This window comes from Petaurus breviceps, unplaced genomic scaffold (genome assembly GCF_028583685.1).
Source record: "Petaurus breviceps papuanus isolate PSGF00001 unplaced genomic scaffold, PetGlider_PUasm1.0 38, whole genome shotgun sequence".
NCBI lineage: Eukaryota > Metazoa > Chordata > Mammalia > Diprotodontia > Petauridae > Petaurus > Petaurus breviceps.
The window spans coordinates 22,441,969-22,466,941 of NW_027186304.1; the positions used below are offsets into that span (position 1 = coordinate 22,441,969).

General features: G+C 39.5%; 1 long non-coding RNA gene across 1 annotated transcript in view; it reads left to right on the forward strand.

Moving 5' to 3' along the window:
* The window catches only part of LOC138170028 (uncharacterized), a 79,928-nt gene extending 56,376 nt beyond the window's left edge, over positions 1-23,552 (forward strand). Inside the window, exons 3-5 of the long non-coding RNA XR_011170512.1 lie at positions 20,142-20,217; positions 21,440-21,599; positions 23,352-23,552. This is a non-coding gene — a long non-coding RNA (uncharacterized lncRNA). The remainder of the gene's footprint in view (positions 1-20,141; positions 20,218-21,439; positions 21,600-23,351) is intronic.
* The last annotated feature ends 1,421 nt before the right edge of the window (positions 23,553-24,973 follow it).

The following is a 24,973-nucleotide window of genomic DNA, read 5'->3' on the forward strand; positions in this document are numbered from 1 at the left end:
AGTATAATATGAATAGTATTTTATCATTTTATAGATAAGAAAACTGGGGTTCAGGGAAGTCATATGACACACCTGTAACAAGAGTCAGTAAGCTTCAGAGGAAAAATTTGAACCTATATCACCTAATACTTTGGCCAGCATTTTTTCCACTGTACTACACACAGATGATGGTTGTTAATTCTCCATCCGTTTTCACTGCCTATCCACAGTGCCTGGAATTCTCTCTCTCATCTGCCCCACCTTCAGCTACCCTGGCTTCCTTCAAGTCTCAGGTAAAATCATACCTCTTGCTAGAAGCCTTTCCAGAGCCTTCTTAATACTAACACCTTCCTTTGGTTGATTATCTCAATTTATCCTGAATATAGCTTGTTTGTATTTAGTTGTTTGCATGTGGTCTCCCCCATTAGACTATGAACTCCTTAAGTGCAAAGGCTGTCTTTTCCCTTTCTTTCTTTCTTTCTTTCTTTCCACAACACAGAGTCTGACACACAATAGGTGCTTAAAAAATTGCTCTTTGACTCTTCATGACTGTGTTAAAGTAACTAAGACTGGGATCTGTCGAATCTCTAATCTGGCAGATACTTTGGCTTAAATATATATATATATATATATATATATATATATATATATATATATATTTTGCTTCTAGCAATCATAGCTTAATTTAGTTACACAAAAATGCAGATACAGCTTCAGCTATTCTACGTAAGTATTCCATTGAGAATCGGTTCCATTACCCATTGCCTCTTGGGGACTCTAAGGACTATGCTTACATGGCACATTTGCCAAACACCACTTTGCCTTGAAAGAAGTAGGAAATCAGAGCAGCTCAAAGTTTTGAATATTTTAACTTTTTCCCAAGGTATTACATTTGCAAGGTACAGTCAGATGGAAAGTCCCAATTTCTTTGGCCTTGAATAGAGACCTATCTGTGGATTTTATGGCTTCTTAAACAGAGAGCTCTTTCTAAAGTCCATTTTCTAAAATGAGATCTTTTCTACACTTCCAGGCAAGTCTCTCCACAGCAGACTATGTGTGTTGGTCAGACCAAGACTATAATGTTGGTTATGAACTATGTTAGGCCACTAGGACTTCTGCTTGAAGTCTAATTAGTTGGTTAAGGGTGCTCTTTGGGAAGGACATTCAAAGGGAACATATGCCCTTCAGCCTATAGCCACCCCTAGCTCCCAGAAATCCTGAATACTGGGGTAGGTCAATGCAGAGTAAATGTTTCATTCACTCATTTATCTGTTAAGTCTTAAAACTCACTTAGATAGGAACATTCATTCATTCATTCACTTGTTTTCATATTTATTAGTTTCATTATCTGTCTATCTCCATCGTTAAGATTGGGTTTCCTTTTTCTTGTTCAGCTTGGAAATGTAATAACTATTTCATAAGAGTCCAATTCCACCACTGTTCAGTACAGGGGCTTTGACCTCCATTTCTGACTTCCCTATTCAGGTAGCCTGATGGCCTCCCCAATTCCAGAGACTCACCATATTGGTGTCAAACCGTATTGGTTTTAGTCCCATTCAAGCTCAGAACTCCCAAGCTCAAGCAATCTGCCTTCAGCCTCCCTAGTAATTATGGGCATGTATCATCATACCCAGTCAAAGTATCTGCTTTGTATGGAAGTTAACCCTTCTCCCTGATGCAAGAGAACAGTATTTGCATGGCTAATCGACCTGGAGATCGAATCCCAGGCTCAGACACTTAGCACCCACCCAGAAATACCTGGCCGTGTAACAATTACTTAACCCCAATTGTTTAAAAAAAAAAAAAAGAAAAAAAAAGTATGAGGAATTGAGTTCAAATCCCACATGTGTGACCTTGAATGAGTCATTTACCCCTGGACCTTAGTTTCCTAATCTGTAAAATAGACTGTTGGACTATATGGTCTCTTATGTCCCTTTTATGCTTTCCTTTACATACGTGTTTCATTAATCCCCTTCCCAACATCTCCAAGTCATCCATGTTGTCAGTGAATTCCAAATTCCATTTTCTAAGATTTTACTAATAGAATAGAAGAGTGGGTCTGGATCTATAAATAGGCTGCCCACAATTTAGGCCTGATCCACTACAGGTTGTAAAACTCTTTTAGAAACATGAATTAATTGTGTGTATAATGTTTCTTTTTAAATTTATTTACTTTTAGCTTACAACATTCATTTCCACAACTTTTCGAGTTCCAAATTTTCTCCCTGCCTCTTCTCCCCCTTTCTCCCACCATGGCAGAATACAGTCGGATATAGGTTCTGCATATAGCTTCACATTAAACATTAGACAAGTTGTAAAGAAGAATTATAACCAATGGAATGAACAGCTAGGAAGGAGAAACAAAAAACAAAAAAGAGAGAGAGCAAGCAGCTTGCTGCAATCTGCATTCAGACTCCATCATTCTTTCTCTGGATGTGGATAGCCTTTTTCATCATGAATCCTTTGGAGATGTCTTATAACTTTGTATTGCTGAGAAGAGCCCAGTCTACCAAAATTAGTCATCACAGATACAATTGTATAATGTTTTAAGATAGAAAAAAAAAAGAGTGAGACAATAAGTTGCCTTGATTTCAAGGTTTATTGTAATTCCAGGTTAGTTTCCTTCTGAATTCTGCCACTGAATATTGTGTAAGCAGTTTTGAACATATTGGTCTCATAGCTAAATAGACTCTCCCCTAATCAGGTACTTTTCTAGGCCATAAAAAATTACTTCATCTCCTCATAGGCCAAAGCCAAGGAGAATGGTGGAACCTGAGTTTGGAATAAGATGTAGAATAACTTTGTTCTAAAGATCATGCCCCTGTAAGAATAAAGAATGAATAACATGACAATACATAAAAGAAACTGAGAGGTCATAGAGAATAGAATCAAAACTGGGATATTTTTGTTGTTGTGATTTTTAAAAATATTTGTTCATATATAAAATAAACATTTTCAAAGCAATTAATTTTATTTCTTATTAGAAATATCTTCATTTTGGAAGAAAAATTAAAGTTTGTGAGTAGGCCACAAAGCCCACTCACCATAGAATATCCTTCCACAAGACTTGCCCCGTATTCCCATTGGTGAGTTCCTCCCAGAGACTCCATCATGGGAAGTGGTCCAGGCTAGAATGCCTTCATCCCTCTCTGGGTGCTGCTTTTGACTTTCTCTGGACTTCAAAAACATGTCCCCATGCCAAGTATCTTCATGCCCATCTTATCTCCCACTGCTTTTCAACTCCTTTGTGTGTTGTCTTCTTCGTTAGAATGTAAGCTCATCAGAAGTAGGCACCATCTTCCTTTTTGTGTGTATTTGTATGACACAAAGTTAATACTTAATAAAGGCTTATTTCCTTCCTTTTCCCCCATAATTCTATGGGGCAGTTCAGGGATTCTGCCGCTTTTTTTTCTGGCCCCTGTTCTCTCCCATCAAAGCTGGGAGGCTCACCACTTTGCTGTGGTCCTCCACTCCCATAACTGTCATCTACCCAAGGCTGGGCCTCACATACTACCCTCTTTCACGTCTTTGCTCATCTGCTGCTCTTCAGGCTTAGTTACATTTGTTTTAGTCTCTATTCTGTTCCTATTCCTTGAAATCTTAAAGAAGGATTGTCCCTTTTAGAGTGAGACCTTCCTAGTCACATGCCTTGGGCTGTTGTTAAATTCTCAGCCTTAACTAAGCCTGCTCCTATTGCCTGCCAAAGGATAGTGAGGCACCTGTGAGATTTCCTTGACTTGTCCTTAAAATGGAAAGTCTCCAATCTTTACTTCTAGCCCAGTTAAGGCAACGACATTTCATTCACTCCACCCTGCCTCAGAATGCTGGCAGTGATTTCCTCCCCCAGCATAGCCAGGGCTTTCTGTTGAGTCTAACTAAGACTTAGGATAAACACTCATGATTCTTTCTATTTGTCTTTGACTCCTGTCATGTCCCAACCACACAGCTAGCACCTAACGATGGAAATGACCCTGAATCCCCAATAAACTTTCAGAATATAGTAGAAACAGTGGGAAGGAAAGGGAAGAGCTGGTGGCCTCTACCTTCATAGCAAATATACCTGTCTCTATTACATTCCCTGCCTCCTCCTCTGCCCCTCACCCCACCCCAGTCAAATGTTTCCAGTCCCTACAAATTACAATGGATGTGATGGTACCATTTATAGTTACATTTTAAAAAATCTATTAATTTATACATTAGGCTTATGTACACGTTATATCAGATGCAGACAGAAGCCACCTGCAAATATATATCACCTAATATGAAAAGTAACATTGCATACAATATTGGAAACACATAGGTCCCATGCAAGTGCATAGTAAATAGTATTACCTAGCCAAGTTACAAACAGTAGCTCAAACACACAAGTCACACATACATACAAACTTTGTCATAACAAAAAGCATCCTATGTTGGGCTAATATATGGAATACACATTAGATATACTTTGCTCATGTCCCATTTATGCAACCTTTCAAGTAGGTAGTACAGGTATTATTGCCTTCATTTTATTAATAAGGAAACAGGTTCATAGATGTCCACCAAGAAATTATTCCTAATAAATAGTTGAGTCAAGATTGGAACTCAGATCTTCTAATTTCTAGTCCAGTGGGTTTTATAATGCCCCATGTTGTAAATTCACGATAATAATGAATATAACTAATTATAGCTAGCATTTATTAGTGCTTTAAGGTGAATACGTGCTTTACAAATATCTCATTTGATCCTCCCACAACTCTGTGAGGTAGATGTTATTATTATCTCCAATTTAGAGATGAAGAAATTGAGGCAGACAGTGGTTACAGGGTCACACAGCTGCTAAGTATCTGAAGCTGAATTTGAATTCAGGTCTTTCTGACTCCAGGCCCAGTGATCTATCCACTGAACCATCTAGCTGCCTAATGATATTGATAATGATGAACAGAATATCCATAAATGGAAAGAAGCAATTAAATTCATTTGTGTATTCCTTATATATACACCAACTTTTTTTTAAAAATGCATAAACATTTATAACTGTCCTTACACTATTCAGTAACAAACATTTCTGTTGTTTGGTGATGAGCTACCCTCCAGGCAGTCTCAGTACTCACTGTTAAAGGTTCATTCACCCTTGCTTTGAAGTTAGCATCTGAGGGAGGCCCCCTTTGGAGATCAATCACCACAGAGAAGTCAGAGAGCAGGGGAGGGCTGACCACTCAGTCCCCTTAGTCACAGCCTGGGACAATTCAAGTTTATGACTCTCCTAGGATCTGCCCTGCAGCCTTGTTCCATTGTCTTGGAGCAGGTCCATATTTGCACAGGAAATTTTGTGTATCAAGCTGTGCTCTGGGCCGAGACATTGCAAAGTCCTTCCTATGACTGATAAACACTGTTTGGTTTGGAGGAGGAGGAAAAATAAGGAACTTGGGATAATAGAGATGGTGGGGGAAACACCCGGACTCCAAAGGAGAGCAAAAGAAGATGACTGCTTTGAACCCCGAGTGCAATAACTAACTCTAGGAACAATGTAACCTTGAAAAGGAAATCGCAGCATTAGTAGAATCAGTTTCCTTTCCACCCAGCTGCAGCCAAAGCTCAGAGTTCAGGGAGGCCCGGGAATTGGCATGATAAATGTTATGGCTGGAAGAGAACAAACAGTCCAGGTCAAGGAATTGGGAAGATTCCAGATGATGGGCTCGTAGGGCTTAGATTCTGTTTCATCTCCACTCGCTCAAAAACGAGATGAAAAGCCCGGGAAGGGTGACGAGGATGATTTTAATCCATGGCTTAAACAGATGATATCTTTGTTACTCTTTCTATAGCATGTCCCTTCCTGGGACCACAGTTATCTGACCAAAGTGTCCAATGATGCATGAAAATAATCAGTCATGGGATTCAGAACCAAAAAGCGGTAAAGGTCCCCAGAAGTCAGCTAAGCTAGTCAAACCTTTAACCCAAGAACGAATTCCCTCTGCAATAATCCTGTTAAGTAGAAATTCAGCTTCCTCGTAAAGATTTCCAGTGACGAGGACCTTCTCTTTTTTAATTTTCATTTATTTTTATTATGAAATTAACATCCACATAAAATGAGCATTTCCATACTACAAAATATAACATTAAAAGGTAATTGGGCATGAAGTCACAAATGTCTATTACACTGATCTTGATTTTTCTTTTAAGGATATAATAAATTCAGTATCTAAGTTTCAGAGCTGTCTTCTTGTCTGAGTTCCCTTTTGGGCTACTTTCTGGACTCACTATCCTATAAGGAAGCTTATTCCATTTCTGATTGCTAGCAAATTATTCCTTAAATCTGACCTAAATCACATATCTGTAACTTCCAACCATTTTTCCTTTTTCTACCCTCAAGGGCCAGAATACAACACTCCAAGTCCTTTTTTTGAAGGATAATTCTTCCAAAATTTGAAGACAGTTCTCACAAGACTTTTCTTCTTTAGGAAAAACATTCCAAACTCTCTGTCCCTGTAAGTCATTGTTTTCAGTTCCTTCATCAGCCCAGTCTTCCCCTAAATGGGCACTGGCATGAGGCACCCATAAAAACAGATACAATCAGAAACAGCAGAGCTGAGCAAAAATATCTTCTCTCACATTCTAACAAAGAGGGTAGAAAATGATACTTTCCCTTATTTTAAAAAATCTTTATCTAAGACACTTTGAGATATAAACCATGCCTATATTTTCACCCTTGGAAAAAACTCCTTTTGATGGGCTATCAATTAATGAACATTTATTAAGGGCCTACTATGTGACAGGCACTGTGATAATTGCTAGGGACACAAATAAAAAGAAAAAAATTCCTGCCTTCAAAGAGCTTACAATACAATGGGGTAAGACTATACAGAAAAGGAAGCTGAAAAAGAAGAGAAAAGAGAGAGGGGAAGAAGATACCCAGTTCAGGCACAGGATGAAGAAATCCAAGGCCGAGCAGCTGCCGATATTGGAGGGGAAAACTATGGTAGACTCCCTCCTTAAATAGAAGCCCTAGGGTTGATGGCCTGCCTTCCGCTCAGAGTGTCCAATCAGAGGGATTGAGACTACCGATGAGCACCAAAGGTAAATCAATCTTTCAGGATAATGAGATTTCCTAATGATGAGTTTCCTGAGGCAAGAAAGCATGATTGAGATCAAGAAGAAGTCCAAAAGCAATTCAACTAGTGGGAAATGAGATGAAGTAATCCCAGAGAATTCTCCTCTTATCTGGAATACTACGACTCTTCTTCCTTCTGTTTTAGTCATACTATACCTTATTTAGAATGTATTGTTGAATGTGGTATAAGGCAGGGGTTCCCAAGTTTATTTGGCCTACTGCCCCCTTTGTAAAAAAGAAAAATTACTCAGCATCCCCTGTAATGGAAATGCTAATTTGAAAATCTTTCCTGCCTCTTAATAGACCTAAGGGAATGTGAAGATCTTTCCTGCTTTGAAGATCTTTCCTGCCCATTAATAGGCTGAATGTAAACACATGGGCCCTGTGGTGGGAGGAATTTGCTGAATAGATAGAGAAGAACCCAGAGGAAGCTAGGAGTCAGAGCATTTGGAGTTGGGGGAGAGAGAGGACACAGACAAGGAGACAGGCCTGTGAGTGTTTGTTTGTGGGAAGGCTTTGGGATGGTGTTGCTCTCTACAGTGTTATTGTGTACAGATTTCTTTGTTGCTATGATGAATTTTGTTTTCTGGTATTGGTCTTTGGCTTTCTGGTGTTTGAATAAATGTTTCGCTTCTGTCTTCTCTATGGAGAGTCTGTTATATTTTGTGATTCAGAACTATGCCAGCATATTCCTAGTCGCCATTGGTGCTAAAAACCTCTGGAAATCTACTTTCTTTAATCCTTTCACAGTTTGGGGCTTTTTTGGTTTTTTTTTTTTTTTAGAAATTTTCATCATTTAAAAGATAATTTTTAAAAATGATGTATCTTAAATTTATTGTAAAATTGTTGAATATTGTAAATTTTTCCCACATTGAAATTTTGATGTAGTGGTCCTGGAGTCAAGAGGACCTGAGTTCAAATCTGGCCTTAGATACTTAACATATTTACTAACTGTGTGACCTTGGGCAAGTCATTTGACCCCAGTTACCTTGCATTCCCCTCTCAAAAAAAAAATTGATGATGCAATATTATGTCATGTAACCATATAGTATTATATTGTAAACATGTCATCACACAAATGTATTCCTGCCAATGCATGCTGGACTTTCCAACAATGCACAACAGGCTTGCCTACCAACACTTGCTTATGTTTATTTGGAAAATAATGTAATCACTATGACTTTAACTCTGTTATATAACAGATGAAACAATTATGAACAGTTTTTCAAAATTTTCTTCTCCTCTTGTCTTTCCTTATGCCTCGACCAGACCCTTTCTTTAGTTCAGCAGCTCCCAATTGCACCTAGGGTTACTCCCACCCACTACCCCAGATCATTCCAGTGCTTCATCCCCCAGGGGCTGTATTGCCACTTTGGGAACCTATGTAAGGTGTCGATTTAAATCTTAATTTCTGCCACATCATTTTCTATTCTTCAAGACACAGTTAACACTCCCTTCTTTCTCATGTTAGGGTCATAGATTTAGAGTAGTAAGGGACTTTAGGAAGCAGTTGATGAAGTATCTCAACTTATTCCGGGATGGAGAGATGTCCACTAAACAAGAACACAATGAGATGGATTCAGAATGCTTGAGTGACTGACAAAGCGAAGGCCATTAACATTGCAATGTCTGCATGGCAGGAGGTCTTGGAGTAGAATTACTCAGGGATCTTGACTTGTATCTATTTGGAAAACTTTGTATCACTGCTGTAACCATTCCTTTAATGTTAACTGAAGGAAAGTAGAGAAATCATCCAAAAAATCTTCATTCTGTTCCAGTGTTAGAAACACTGGAATAAATTTCCATTTAATTAAATTTAATAAATTTCCTAGGTAACTGAGTGAACCATCTGTCTAACTGTATGGCAATTTTTATGCTCATATCTCTCAGTATAGTAGAACATTGAGACTTGTAGTGAGTGAAGTTATAGTGAATAGAATTAAATGGAATTTCTAGAATGAAATAGAATTTGAGTAGTAGCAGAGTTGGGGCTCCGCCCAATGCCCCCGTTTACTTTTAGATTACACTTGGAATGGTTCTAGGGGTGAACTTTGCAGCACATTATGATTTTTAAACAGCAGCGGTGTTCATTTATATAATATATTCACATTTGACAAAATTCATAATAAGAAATCATACTTATCCAGCACTTTAGGCTTTTATAAAGAATTTCCTCATACACCAGCCCCAAGAGACAAGTCATACAGGCATTATAATTCATATTTTACAGATGAGGAAATAGAAACTCATTAAAGTGATTTGATTATGCCTAATCATGACTCAAATGAAGAGATATGAGAGGATACCCCCCACCTTAAACATCCCTTCATGAAGGTGAGAGGCATAGTCATCTTTTCCAATTCTACAAATGTTAACATATTATATGTATTTTCATACTTTTTCAATATATTGATCAGTTGCACTGATTTTTTTTTTCTGTCTTTAAAAAATGCTATCTGTTGCATGGAACGGCTCTCTGGGAAAGGGAAGTGGAGGAATATGGGGGATAATTGGTTATTGTCCTTCATTCTCAAAGAGGACCAAAATCACATCATTGTACTAAAGTCAAGTTTCAGTGTGTCTGACTGGCAGATCAGACCAATATAATATAATAAGCTCAGAATGCTCTACCATAGGTTGGGCACAAATAATCCATGTGAACATTTGGGGTGGATACTCTAAATTTGCACATCCTGCATTTCCTTTGAGCTGTTTAAGATCATGGAGCACAGCACCTTCTCTGATGTGGGCATGCCATGGTCCTGTGCCAATGTCTCCCCATGTCACACAATCAAGTCCAAAGTTCTCGAGAGAGACCTTAAGAGTGTCCTTATATCATTTTTTTTCTGACCACCATGTGAACACTTGTCCTGTGTGAGTTCTCCATAAAAGTCTTTTTCCTAAGCTTATGTTTTTCATTCAAACAATGTGGCTAGTCTATCAGAGTTGCGCTCTCTGAAGCAGAGTTTTGAATCTTGGCAGTATAGATAGAGTAAGGACCTCAGTGTCTGGTACCTTACCCTGCCAGGTGATCTTTAGAATCTTCCTAAGACAATTCAAATGGAAGAGACTCAGTTTCCTGGCATGGCACTGTTCAGGTTTCACAGGCAAACAACAATGAGGTCAGCCCAATGGCTCTGTAGACCTTCAGTCTGGTAGTCAGTCTAATACCTCTTCTCTCCCATATTTTCCTTTGGAAGCTCCCAAACACTGAGCTGGTTCTAGCAATGTGTGTGTCAACCTCATCATCAATGTGTACATCCCTGGAAGATACACCACCAAGCTAAGTGAACTTATCCACAGCATTCAAAACTTCTCCATTTGCTGTAACCAATGCTTCCATGTATGGGTAGGGTGGTGGTGGCTGATGGAATTCCTGTGTTTTCTCGGTGTTAATTGTTGGGCCAAAATTAGCACAAATAGCAGAGAATTGATCCATAATTTGTTGCATCTCAGCTTCAGAGACTGCATTGAGTGCACAATCATCTCCAAACAGAAAATCATGCATCAACACTACCTCACTTTGGTCCTGGCTTGTAGCCTTTTCAAGTTGAAGAATTTACCATCAGTGCAGTAGTTGACCTTCATGCCGTGTTCATCCTCATCAGCATTTGACAACACGGATGAAAGCATCATACTAAAAAGCATGGGAGCAAGCACACAGCCTTGTTTCACTCCCTTGGTGACTGGAAAGCCATGAGAGCATTGTCCATTATCTAGAACCCAGGCAAACATGCCATCATGAAATTGATGTACAATGCTGATGAACTTCTCTGGGCAACCAGATTTTGACATAATTTTCCATAAGCCCTTATGACTAACAGTATCAGAGGCCTTGGTCAGATCTACAAATGTTGTGTATGGACCTCTATACACAGCTCTGTCTGTTCCTGGCATCCAGGTGGCACAATAGATAGAAGACAAAGTCTAGAATCAGGAAGACCTGAGTTCAAATTCAGCCTCAGACACTTACTAGCTGTGTGACCCTGGGCAAGTCACTTAACCCTATTTGTCTCAGTGTTCTCATCTCTAAAATGAGCTAGAGAAGGAAATGGGGGATAATTATGATGTGAAAAATGAAAGACATCAATAAAAACGTATAAAAATGTTTACTGCCTAATTCAATGACTGGCGCCTTTTCAACAAGGAACTCAATCATAATGTACCCTCCAGAGGAAAAGCGGGAGAAAAGCCTTCTTTTTACAAGATTCCCTAAAGTAGGAAAAAGCATTACAGCAAACTGGCCCAATTCATCAATCCAATCAGATTCAGCAAGCATTTATTAAGGTCCTGCTGTACACAAAACACCATTCTAGGACCCAGAGTTACTAAGGTCATTGTCAGACACATGATCATTGAGCACTTGGAGCTAAGGAAGAGAAGGGAGATACTGAACCATCTGAGAGAAAGGCACCTATCTCCACACCCTTCAAGGAATGATGATGTGGATGCACAGGCACTGCCATATAGGAGATCGTTCCGTGAGGGTAAAGGACAAAGGATGAGTCGTGATAATTAGTGACTCCCTGCTCAGAGAAATTCAGGCAGATATTTGTAAACCTGGTAACAAGATATTTTAATCTATCCATGACGGCCCATGTCCTCCTTTATTTGCCATAAGAAATCAGAGGAGGATCCACTCAGTATACTGGGGACCTTCCTACGTTTAATAACAATAATGAACATTAATTAATATAGCACTTATTATATGCCAGGTACTCTATTAAATGCTTTTTACAAATATCTCATTTGATCCTCACAAAAATTTTGGGAGGTAGGTGTTAGCATCCTAACTTTAAAGTTAAGGGAAGTGAAAGCAGAGGTCAAGCAACTTGCCCAAGGTCGCTTAACTAGAAAGTATCCAAGATCAGATTTGAGCTCAGGTCTTCCTGCCTCCAAGCCGGGCCCCTTACCCTCTGCACCACCAGCTGTCTCTTTCTTTTGATATTACAAGGATGCCAGGGGAACACGTGGGCCACTTGCTCTTGCAGCAGAACCAGTCATCTTTCGCAATCATACATTTCTTTGATGATCTTCTTTGCTCTGGGTCTTCATAGTTCTTTAGCTGTCATGGCTCCTTAGCTATCAAAAAACACCATGCTGTTGTCTCTTCCCCTCTGACTGATGCTTATTTTTCATTCTTCAGAAACAGTAGAGCCCCATAACTCACAAGCACATGCCATCCATAAAATATTGGTTTTTAAAATGATTTGCTGTGGTGCCTCATTATGGCATGAAGGTAAATTAGTTTGTACAAAGGCTATGCCATCAGGGCACAAGCTGAGGCAGGTTCTATTATAATGGGAAGCTTTGGACCTGGTAATTGACTGAGGACATTTTCCAAGGATCAAGCCAGTTAAATACTAAGAGGATCATCCCCAGTATCCTGGCTAAGAGTGAAGGATTCTTTGACTATGGGAGCTCATGCTATTGATATGGTATATCATATAGCTGGATTAAGGTATCTTCATTGCATTTTAGATTGAAGCAATGCACATTTTGGTCCCTGGGAAAAGACTTATGTCAAAGCTGGGACTTGGTTTCTACTTAACCGGGGCACTTCACTTACAGTAAGAGGTGGGATTCTGGGAACTGTTTGAAAAAGAGCTAGATGTTCTAGTCCCAGGACAGTGTGAGAAAAGCTACTGGCCAAGGTGGCAGTGGGAAAGGCAATGAGAGGCTAGAATGAGTAAATGACCTTTCTGTAGGAAAACCAAGGGACTATGCCTGGCATTTTCCCTAGGAAAGGTTATTCTTTTATGAGGGCAGCATTTCCACCCTCATTTAGTATACCGTATATTGTTAACTTCCTTTGTTTTTATTTAATTCCCACAATTCCTCTAGCAGAGTCCTATTGGCTCATTTGATCTAGGCTAATGCACTGACAACACATTATCTTTAAAACATTTCATTTTCTAGGACAAAAATGAGTGGACTTGAAGCAGTTGCAAAAGATAAATTTTATGAAGGACGTGGAATAACTATGACCACTCTAGTCGATTTGCCACAAAGACAGGTCCAACTGTCTCTGCTAGGTAACCACTTCCTTCAAGTGCTGAAAAAATATCCGCATTAGAACACAACATTGGTTAACTTTTCATTGATGTTCTCCTTTGGATGGACTTTTAATCATGAGCTTCTCAAAATTTCCTGGCTTAAATTCCATCTCTGTAGCCAATTGGAGCTGGTTAATAATGTCTCACCTACTTATTCTTATTCCAACTCTCAATCTGTGATTCCTCCTGGTCTCCCTCTCCTTGGGAGAATTTGAAAAGCCTGCCCCATTCCCAGACTGCATCTGGTTCCTGGTTGGAGAGGTCAGGCCCATCTAGGAATCTTCCCATGGCCACTTCCAAGACTGATGTCAGAAATGCTACCTTATATCACTGAGTACTATAGTTCCACTGAGCAGACATAAACAGAGCGGAGCAGAAAATCCAGAAGCCTCCAACTTTTACATTTCTATCTGAATGGAAGTCCATTTTCAAAACTGTTTTTAATCCACTTTTGTATGTCATTAAATGTCATTAAAAACATGATAAGATAAAAATAGCCTACAGAAACACAAATAAGATTCAGACTACATGTAAGGCATTTTAGGGTAGGGATGAAAAGAACACTGGACTGGGAACCAGTCATTTGGTGCTTATTAGCTGAATGACCTTGAACAAGTCAATTAACCCCTGAGTCTCATTTTCTTCATTTGTAAAATGGGAATAATAGGATGTGCTACATTATTATTATTATGATTATTATTATTATTGCTTTTTGGAGGGGGGGAGGTAGGGCAATTGGAATTAAATGACTTGCCCAAGGTCTCACAGCTAGTTTTTTTTTGTGTGTTAAGTGTCTAAGGCCAGATTTGAACTCAGATTCTCCTGACTCCAGAGCCAGTGCTCTACTCACTGTACCACCTAGCCGCCCCATGTGCTACATTCTTGACATAGTGCCTAGCACATTGCAGACACTATGTAAATGCTTCATCCTTCCTTCTCCCCTTTTCACAGAGTTGTTCTAAGAAAGAGGTTTTGTAAGCAAGGACATTTTATAAATTTAATCTTTTCTTACTAAAGTACTTTAGCATACCACGATAGGAGAGACAGAGGAAGAGATAGAGAGGATAGACATAGAGACTCAGCCAGACACATTGATCAACGAATGGATAGATGATAAGACTTGTCCTCCAGCATCTGGGACCTAGATGCTAATAGGTGAGTTTTCACTGTATCTTGCCCTGAACGAGACTGCCACACCACTTCCTGGACAGTTCCACCCATACTTCCACATTTATACATATCCTCAGTCAACCTCCTCTCCCCTCCACCTACTCCTTCCCAACTCTAGCGCCCCTCAGTGGAGTGGTTTACTCCATTAAAATAAGTGTGTTTTACTCCATTAAAATGAAATTAAAATAAAGAGCAGAAGATATCTTGATGGCTTGTATTTGTGTTCCCAGCCATTAGCACAGTTTCTGGAACATAGCAAGGCCCTAATAAATGCTGTTTCATTATCTCATTTGCTCCTTCATGGGAGAGACACACAGAGAGATCTGAAACAGGTAGATAAATTGAGAGATACATATAGATATAATAGAACATCAGGTAGATAGACATACGTATGACTATTTTAGATGATAGACAGACAGACAGACAGACAGACAGACAGACAGACAGACAGACAGACAGATAGATAGATAGATAGATAGATAGATAGATGGATGGATGATAGGTAGACATACAGAAATAAATAAGTGGAAAGATGGGTATACATAAGTATACATAGGTGATACAATAAATAAATATGCATAGTAAAATCTAGACTAACCAGAATTCAAGTTCTCATTTTCCGAGATATTCAGTTATTTTTATGGTAATTTTTTCTTTAACTGAATTTTAGGGGAAAGAAGCAGTGACCAAAAATACTCAAGAACTCCTCATATTGAGGATTTTAAAAAAACAACAAATTAGGACAGATTCAACCCATCTCCTATAATTTCGTAACCTGCAACACAATATGACAATTCACATTCAGAACAAATGCCTCCAGGTATCTTGAGTCATCAAAAAAAGCTTCAATTATCTTCAATATATGAAACTTAACCAAAGGAGAAACTAGCGTACTAATATATTTGAGAAGAATTTAAGTCAAAGGCTCTAAGTAACTCCTAGCCTTTAGTTAACCAGAAAACAAAATTAATCAGAGTATACTATTTATTAATCAATCAGCTAATTTATGTTGTACTATTTATACATCTCCATACCATACATATGTTGTGTCTCTGTCTCTGTATTTCTGTCCCAGTCCTCTTCTATCTTCATGGAGAAATACCATCATTATAACAATTATATATCACATACACACATAGATATAGATATTCTCCTGACTATGCCAATTGGGCAACTAGGTGGAACAATAGATAGAATGGCAAGGGGACCACTCTGGTTGCTCAGATTCTCATAGGATTAAAGTTGGAAGGGAACATAGAGGGTCAAGAGGTCCAGAGAATTGAAGTAGCTTGCCGAAGTTTGCATTTTGGGGCATATAGGTGGCACAGTGAATGGGGGCTAGACCTGGAGTCGAGTTAAAATCCAACCTCAGGCATTTACTACCTGTGTGTCCCCAGGCAAGTCACTTAACCCTGTTTGCCTCAGTTTCCTCATCTGTAAAATGAACTGGAGAAAGAAATGGCAAACCACTTCAGTATCTTTCTCAAGAAAACCCTAACTGGGGTCATGTAAATTTGGTCACAGCTAAAACTAATAAACAGCAACAAAATAATTCTATAAATTTCCATAAATCTATCTATCCATAAACTGATTTTATAGATAGTGATAAAAGCTCCATTCCTGAGTTCCTAACCAAAATGTCAGAAAGGGAACTCTTAATCTTTGCTAATTACAAAGTGAATCCCTCCAGTGAAAAGGACCCTTTCCCAAAGCCAGTGTTATTTTTGTTTATGTTTTTTAGACCTCTGTCAGCAAGTTTTAGCCTTCCAGAGAATGAGTTAGAAGTTTCCCATGTGTAGGAGCTGAGCCTCCACAGAGCATTCCCTTCCTGAGTAATTACAGCAGTGTGGTGTTACCACTCTTTAATGCTTCCTGGCCTAATTTAACTTTGGCCAGGTAGGAGGCATATTGGTTACTCTAGGCAATTTCTGTCTCCTATCTGAAACTCACCTATCACTCCCACTAATTGAGCCCTAAGGGATGGAGATTTCCAACAGTTAAAAGCAAATGAGATTAAGGGAACACAATGATGCTAATAATGTAGGATCATGATAATCCTGGATTATATAGGACCAAATAATACCTACTTGGCCAATATTCAATCCTCAAACTGATTGGACAGATCCCTAAAGCTGGGCACCAGATGAACCACAAGTCTGTACTGTTATTTTTCCAACTCCAGCAAACAAAGGTGAATACACACAATTTTTGCCCTAGGGCTGCATGTTCCCACATTTCCAGAGTGTTGGATTTAAATTCAGGAAGACCCAGGTTAGACTCTTACCTCAGACACTTACTAGCTGTATGACCCTGGACATGTCACCTAATTAATCTGAGCCTCAGCTCTCTCCTCTGTAAAATGGGTGTAGTAGCACCTACCTCCCAAGTGTTATTATAAGGATCAGTTGAGATAATGAACATAAAGCTCGTTATATTAATGTAAGCTCCTATCGAGGGAATTCCCCTCAAATTAAGTTATTGTGAATTAGTGTGTTATTGTGAAGATATATGTGTGTGTGTGTGTATTTGAAATGCTTTGCAAATCTTGAAGAACTATAGAAATGCCTTTTGTTTTTTTGTCACGTTGAGTTGTTGTTCAGATTCTCTGTGACCCCATGGGTTATATCATGCCAATGCTACCCATGGGATTTTCTTGGCAAAGATATTGGATTGGTTTGCCATTTCTTTCTCCAGTAGATTAAGGCAAACTGAGTTTAAGTGACCTCCCCAGGGTCACATAGCTAGTGAATGTCTGAGGCCAGATTTGAACTAAAGTTTTTCTGGCTATAGGCCAACACTCTATCCACTGAGCCACCTAACTACCCTGTTGATAATATTCATTCAAACCCTGGTCAAAGCTCTTGGATGGACAAATGATGAGTTTTACAAAGATCAAGATGTCAAGCTCTAGAATGAGAAATTTGAACAATATCAGAAATGGCATGGTATTTTCCCAATGAAGCTGAAAGGGCTCCATCATTCAGGTGCTACTAAAAGGCTGAGGAACTTCTGCCCTCCATATCGAGACTGTTGGAGTAAAGAGAAGTTTTCTCAGATAAAAGGGGAAGGTGTGTATGAGGTGGGGGGCATAACTCATAGAGAAGTGGGGAGGACATTTTTTGTTTGAACTGGAAACTCAGGGCACAACTCACATACTGAGAGAGGGTAGCTTAGAGGCCCTGCTACTGTAAATACTCCAGTTGTCTGTGGCTTTCATATCTTTTATATTTTCATCCAGAAATGATTAGTTTTGAAGGTTGAGGTTTTATGTTGAAAATATAATGAGAGCCTTCAGCAGTTTGGAATGGGGTGCAGAAAATTGCATTGCTGGGGTTTCTCTTTAGGGACTAAGAGATGGAGGCTGAGCAGAAACCTCAAAGCAGGAAATGGATGGAGGGCATATGGCATTTTCAGGGAGCTATTGGGCACAAAGTTCTGACATCCCTGAGAATTTCCCTAAGTGGTTTAAAATTAAGTCTAATTTGACATCTCTTTTCAGAGCACTAGAATTGGGGAGGTTACCCCCACTTACTGGAGAGACAGCTGACTTCAAAGTCAGGAAGACCTTGGTTTGAATCCTGCCTCTGCCTTGAATTTAGCCACGTGACCCTGGGGAAGCCTCTTCATCTCTCAATGCCCCAGACAACACTCTAAGATTGTAAGGTGTAGAAAAGGTGCCAGCCTATATTGGTAGAAGGAACTTCTTATCCTTATAACAATGTGATCACCAGTACAGTCCAGATCTTGGGAGCCCTTCTCCTTTCCTCTTGTACCACTCTGTGACATAATGAGCCATGACAGAAAAAAGGACTTCTCAGTTTTGGGGCAAAAGTGTTAGTATCTAATTGTTAATAAGAGATGACTCTGAATGAAAGAGCTGGCGTCTTATAACATTGCCTTGAGGGGGAGAATGGCTCAGTGAAAGAGTTAACTTCTGGCTTGAGAAGTTGGCTAGATGACCTGGATATGGCTCATCGCTGGGTACTTTTATGGCATCAGGATGTCAAATTCTAGAATGAGAACTAAATTTAGACAATGTCAGAAATGCCTGTGTTCTACAGGTATTTTCTCAGATAGTTCTTGACCGAATCCCATGAAGCTTTCACCTCCATTATTCAGGGGCTACTAAAGGACCTGTGTGATAAGAGGCTATTCCTTCCCACACACTCACCCAAAATTGCTAGTTTTTTACATTCTCAAGAATTCCTATTTTGGTCTAACACCCAGTCAAGCCTTCAATATTACTCCCTGCTTTTAAAGAAACTTCTTAATGCAGAGCACAGCCAGACTCAATTTGTGGTCTTAGTTAGTGGGTGGATTTGGTCAAAAAGAATAACATTGTTCCTGAGAACTCTGGGTTCAGGGCCATGCTTTGGGAAAGGCATTTCTCAACAATAAATCAGAGCTACTGCTTCCTAGTATTACAGCACAATTAAGGTCCCTGCTTTTGGATTTTCTAGGCATCTCCATGTTTGACTTGCCTTGTGCACATTCTTAAAGTAGGCCAAATATGAATGACTTAGTATCACACGTAGAGCCACTGAAAGAGAGGATTTCATTTCATTAGGATTTTTAAAATTCACATTTTCATAAATCCTTAAGGCTTGAAAAATGCTTTCTATATGTTATCTCCTTTGATCATCACAATAATCCTTTGAGGTCGGGGTTTGCATTTTCAGGAATTATTCCTTTGCTCTGATATCTAGACATGTCTCCATTTTTATTACGGTTCCACTAGTATCATCCTCATTTCACTGAAGCTCAGTGAGGTCCAGTGACTTGCTCATCATCACAGTATCTAGTAGGTGTCTAAGACAGGACTTGAACCCAATTCTTGCTGAATTCAAATCTAGTGCTCAATCCTCTATGCTCATTGAGTGGCTATAATCACATGAGACTTTCCTACCCTGTATGAGGTCATGGGATTATAGATTTAGTGATCAAAGGAACCTTTGATGTCTTCTAATTTAATTCCTTCATTTTAAATATGAAGAAACTTAGGCCTAGGAAGGTGACTTGCTCAAGGTCACACAGGTAGTAAGACTGTAATTAAACCCCAAAATGGGATCACAAAGAATCGGACATAATTGAAAATGGCTGAACAACAGCAAAGATCACTTAGAGCAAGACAACATTTTAAAATGGTGGTAATCTATAATTCCTGTTCACTGGTCTTGTATGTTGTATATTGGTTATTTTTCTTGGTCTAGATCTATTATTTCAGGGTGGCTAGGTGCTGAAATGAATAGAGCACCCAGCCCTGGAGTCAGGAGGCCTGAGTTCAAATACAGCCTCAGACACTCAACACAAGACTAGCTGTGTGATCTTGGGCAAGTCACTTAACCCCAATTGCCCTGCCTTCCCCCCTCCAAAAAAATCTATTATTTCATCAGTGTTGGAAGCTATTAACAGGGTAAGATCCTTCACCAGTGCAGCTGTAGTTGTAAATGAGCAATTCCATCTTCAATTTAGAGTCTTAGAGATCTCCCTGAAACACAAAGAGGTTACATGACTTAAACTGAGGTCCCAGAGTTAGCATGTATAAGACAGGAATTAACTCCATCAGTGATGTCAAACTCAAATACAAACTAACTCATACATAAGGATCCCCCACACACTGACTTCATTTTAAAATGTAATATTATCTATGTTTTATTATATTTTTATTTATTTTCTTAAATATTTCCCAATCACATTTTAATTTGGTTCCAATGTTACAGGCAGCATATGATCATAGGCCACATATGTCATACCTCTATATTACACCATAGCTGTCATTCAATGTTTATTAGCATTTATTACAAATATTATGTAAATTGTGTGTTGTGATTTTGTTTTGTTGGTAGGAATGTTCTTGAGATACTGAGAGCACTGCATTGCATGATGAATGCTTCTGGGAAAGATGTTGGTGCATCCTAGAACGTAAGCTCCTTGAAGGCAAGGATGATTTTATTTTTGTCTTTGTATCCCCAATGTTTAGCACAGTGCCTGACACCTGGTAGACATATAATAAATGCTTATTGACTGACTGACCGATTGATTGATTGATTGATTGATTGATTCGAAGTCATTTGGAATAGATATGAGCCATCCTTGAAACCTTACATTTTAAAGATGAACAAATATAGATATAAACAGTTTTTGCAAATATTGTAAAACGATGAGGACTTGTCAGAATCTTGAAAGAGCTTTAGAGTTCTAGAGTTAAAAGCAATCTTTAAATAATAACCTGATCCAACCCTGTCATTTTCATTGGAGAAAGCTGAGGTTTAAAGGATACCCTTTGTCCCTTTACTCAAGGTCACATAACTCATTAGTGGCCAAGGGGGTTGTCTCCATGATCAAGGCCACACAACTAATTAGTGGTAGAGTGATGGGTAAAAATCATGACTTACAGGCTTGTTATCCTTTCTTTTGCAAACTGTCACTACCTGTGTCCTGTTCCAGATACCACAAATTCTGGCTTAGAGAAGATTCACAGGGTAGTTCGTAAAAACAATTAAATCACCAAAATTCAGGACCTTGAGGAAAGATGAAAGCAATTTTTTTTTAGCCTGGAGAAGAAAAAGCTGAAGAGGAGATTTAATTATCCATAACAATACCTCAGTATATGAGCTAATACTAAGGATTGTGACCAGCTGTTCTCAATCTTCACTAAGGAAAAAATCAGGAGAAATGGGTTTATGCTACAACATGGGAAAATGAGGTCAGATAAAAGAAGGCATTTCCTGAAAGCATTAGGAGTGAAGCCCTAAAATAAGCCAGGAGGGGCAGTTATGAAACTGTCTTCTTTGGAGGTCTCTAAAAGCAGGAGTGGTCCTCACCTCTCTGAAAAGGCTTGTGTGTATTCTTCCCAGAGTATGAAGATACTGTGTTCCAAGCAGAAAAGAGGCAGTAGAAGAGGGTGTTACATGGGTTGGATCTTCTGGGGTATCCTGAGTTTGAGTCCCCCTTACACTACCTCGCTTGCCTGAGTAAGACAGTGACTCCTTTGTGTCTCCATATTGGGTAGGGAGAATTGACTGAAGTGGCAGCCAAGGGCTGGAGGGTCTAGTACAGCAAACTAGGCACTTCAAGATTTTGCAGACTCCTGAACTAAAATCATCATTCAAGTCTTCTTATCATGTCCTACTAAATGTTTTAGTGCAAGCCAGAGCTAAGAAGAACATGCCATGGCACTCAGACAGTGGGAACAGAGGAAGGGAAGAAAATACGAATTTGTTAAGCACCTACTATGTACCAGGCACTGTGATAAGCACTTTTACAAATACTATCTCATTTGATCCTTGAAACAACCCTGGAAGGTAAGTACTATTATTATCCCCATTTTACAGTTGAGGAAACTGAGGCAGAGATTAGGTGACATGCTCAGGGTCACACAGCTAGTTAGTATCTGAGAATGATTTTGAACTCAGGTCTTACTGATTCGAGGACCAGAGATCTATCCATTGTTCTGTCTGGTGCCTCAACATCCAGGAGGGACAACTTTGAACCAGGGGACACATACCCTTTGTTACCCCGAGGACCTCCTATCCTACAGGACACTTACCTTGGGTACTTCTTTCTGCACAGACAAATCTAGTCGCTAGGGAATGATGGGGTAAGGGGAATCCTTGATTATACCCCAGTGGTCACTACTGAGGTTCTATGTATGCAGTTAATGAGGGTGGTGGCTATGGAAGATTGGGAGTTTAGAGTGCCTTACTTTGTCTTTGGCAACAGCTGATGTCTCTACATCCCACAAGGAATCCTATGACTATCAACCCATTCTAATGTCCTTGTTGCAAAATATAAGTAAACTATGGAATGTTCCCTAAAACTTGATACTGAGCATTCATTCACTCACTCATTTAGCCAATGAATGTATTAAGCATCTGCTGTATATAGAGTACTATGCTAGATGACTGGAGACTAAAGGAGATACAAGTGTAGAGAAGGTGTGGTCCCTACCCTCACAAAGCTTACATGTTGATGGGGGAAGAAGACATAGCCACAGGTCACTAGAATACTCAATATTAAGTGATAAGTATATCTGATTGGTAGAGAACAAAATGTTATGTTAACTCTGAGGGGGGAAGATTAAATTCCTAAAGCACACAGGTTTGACCTTGTCACCCCCCACCTGCATCCCACTCAATAACATTGTGGCTTCCTATTATGCTTAGGATTGAATACTATGGGCAGTTAAAACCTTTATTTAAGGTTTTAAAATAAATTAAATTAAAATTAAAATAATTAATTATTAATTTAACAATTGGACTCCAGCCTAACATTTCAGCCTTATTATACATTACTGCCCTTATTACATATTTACCTTTCTTTACACTCCAAATAACATGGTCTTCTTGCTATTACTATGACACAACATTCCTGCATCCCTGCCTTTGTACAGGGCATCTCTCATGCCTGTAGTGCCTTTCCTCCTCACCTCTCCCCCTTAAGACAATTATGTAGCAATGCTTCCTGGGCTAATTGTCCAACTCCTATTGGCATTGGTGAGCTGAGTCCATAGAGAACAGCTGATAAGGAATGAGATTTTTCTAATAGTCACTCATGAGTGTACCTCCCATTATCAATTAACCAGTCGTCCTTAATAAGCTTTTATAAAGTGTATTTTCAGGGCGGCTAGGTGGCACAGTGAACAGAGCACTGGCCCTGGAGTCAGGAGGACCTGAGTTCAAATCCGGCCTCAGATACTTAACACAAAACTAGCCATGTGACCTTGGGCAAGTCACTTAACCCCAATTGCCCTACCTTCCCCCTTCCAAAAAAAATAAAGTGTATTTTCTAAGCAGGCTTAGCAATAACAGTTGTTAAAGAAACATCCCTTGAAATCAGAAGTATACTATCCCAAGGTCACTAGAGAGTGTGGGCACCAGCTTTGGTACCACACACAGCCAAATGGTAAGCATTCAGTTCCTGGTTACTAGAAGTAATTGGTTTTTTCCTTTTTGAAATCTTCATCAAATTCCCTTTAGGTGTATATATTTCTCTTCTGGGCTCAAAGGTTTGTGATGTTGTAGAGTCCCAAAGCTGCCTTTCCTCTATGGGCCTAGGTTGTCCACTGGCTTTCTCAGATCATGGACGCTGCTACCCTCCAGATCTAATGTTTTAAAGTTCCCCAAATCATCAAATCATCAATGGTTGGAAGGAGGAGAGAAGCTCGCTCCAAACTGCAGCCCATCAAGGGTAATTTACTGTCTGGAATCTTTCATCATTGGATCCAACTACACTGTGACTGGTCTCCTGCTGGACTGTGTGATTTCAGATTAGCTTGCTGTGTATACATACATATGCCCACAAGTGTGTCTGATTCTTTCAGTCAATTTACAAGATATTTCCTGTCTTTATCCAGTGATTAAAGCTCTTCATTCCTGTCATTGTTGTCATTTGTCCTTCATTCTGGAAGAGGACCATGACATCTGGAAGGTGATGCCATCGTGTGCAAGTCGGTAGGATTGAAGCGGGGGAGGGCTGTGCGAAGCCACCAGCCTCACTTTCTCCTCTGGAGCCATGGGGGTCCAGTGGTGACAGATAGATCAGAATAACTGAAGCTGGCTCTTGATGCAGCCCTTGACCTTTTTAAGCTAAGGTCTTCAACGTGTCTCAGGTTAACTGAGACAATGCCCACCTTTGGTTGATTGGCAGATACAGTTGAAAGATCCTAGCATTCTGTTTGCATTCATTAGGATTAGCTTCCTCATCCTCTCCCTCTGTCCCCAGATGCTGGTACCTCTGACTAGAAATGATGTTGTATTTAATCTTTAAATTTGAATATGCTTATATACATTTATATGCACTTATATGCACATGGGCATGTATTGATTCCCCAGACAAGATGTAGGTTCCTTAAGGGCAGAGATTTTCCTTTTGTTCTTATGTCCCCCAGTGCCTGGAACACAAAACTCAGTAAGTGCTTGTTGATCAGTTTGATAGATGATTATTTATTGAAGAGATTGTCACCCACAGAGAGGGGATCAGAGAAGGCTTCATGGAAGAGTCAGATTTATAGTTGGCTGTAAGGAATGAATAGGAATTCAATAAGCCAAGGTGTCTGGGAAAGAGGTATAGGTAAGATTGTGAGCAGAGGCATGGAGACAAGAACATCTGGGTGTGTTCAGGGGAGCAGAGGTGATTCCAGCTGGCTTGAGAAGACTATGTGAAGATACAAGAAGTGTGATACAAGGTTAGATGGAAAAGTAGGATGGTGCCAGATTTTTTTAAAACCTTCAATGGCAAGCTAAAAAGAATGAACTTTAGCTAGCAAGAGGAAGCCATGGAAGTTTCTGCCTAATTAATATTCATTTAGTGAATTCGTGAGTGAATGCAAATGTGCAGGAACCCCTAGATCTACTCACCAGGACCTTCAAAATGAAGGCTTTTGATTCACAGCAGTTCTGATTTTCTCTCCAGTGGCTGAGCAGAGGTTTAGCAGGGTGAGACAGAGGGACACCACAACTATCTCCCTGCATCCAAGAGTCCAGCAGTTCTTAACTCACCCAACATGTATTGCAATGAAGTGTATTGGAAAGTTTAATACCCCTGCTCAAGAACAGAATAATTACAGACCCTTTTCTTATAGATAAGAAGCTATTGTAAAAGCTAAATTGGGGGTGGGGGGGAAGGGGAATAGATTTTTTTGGTTACCTTTCCATTTTTCTCTGGGATTTGGATTGGT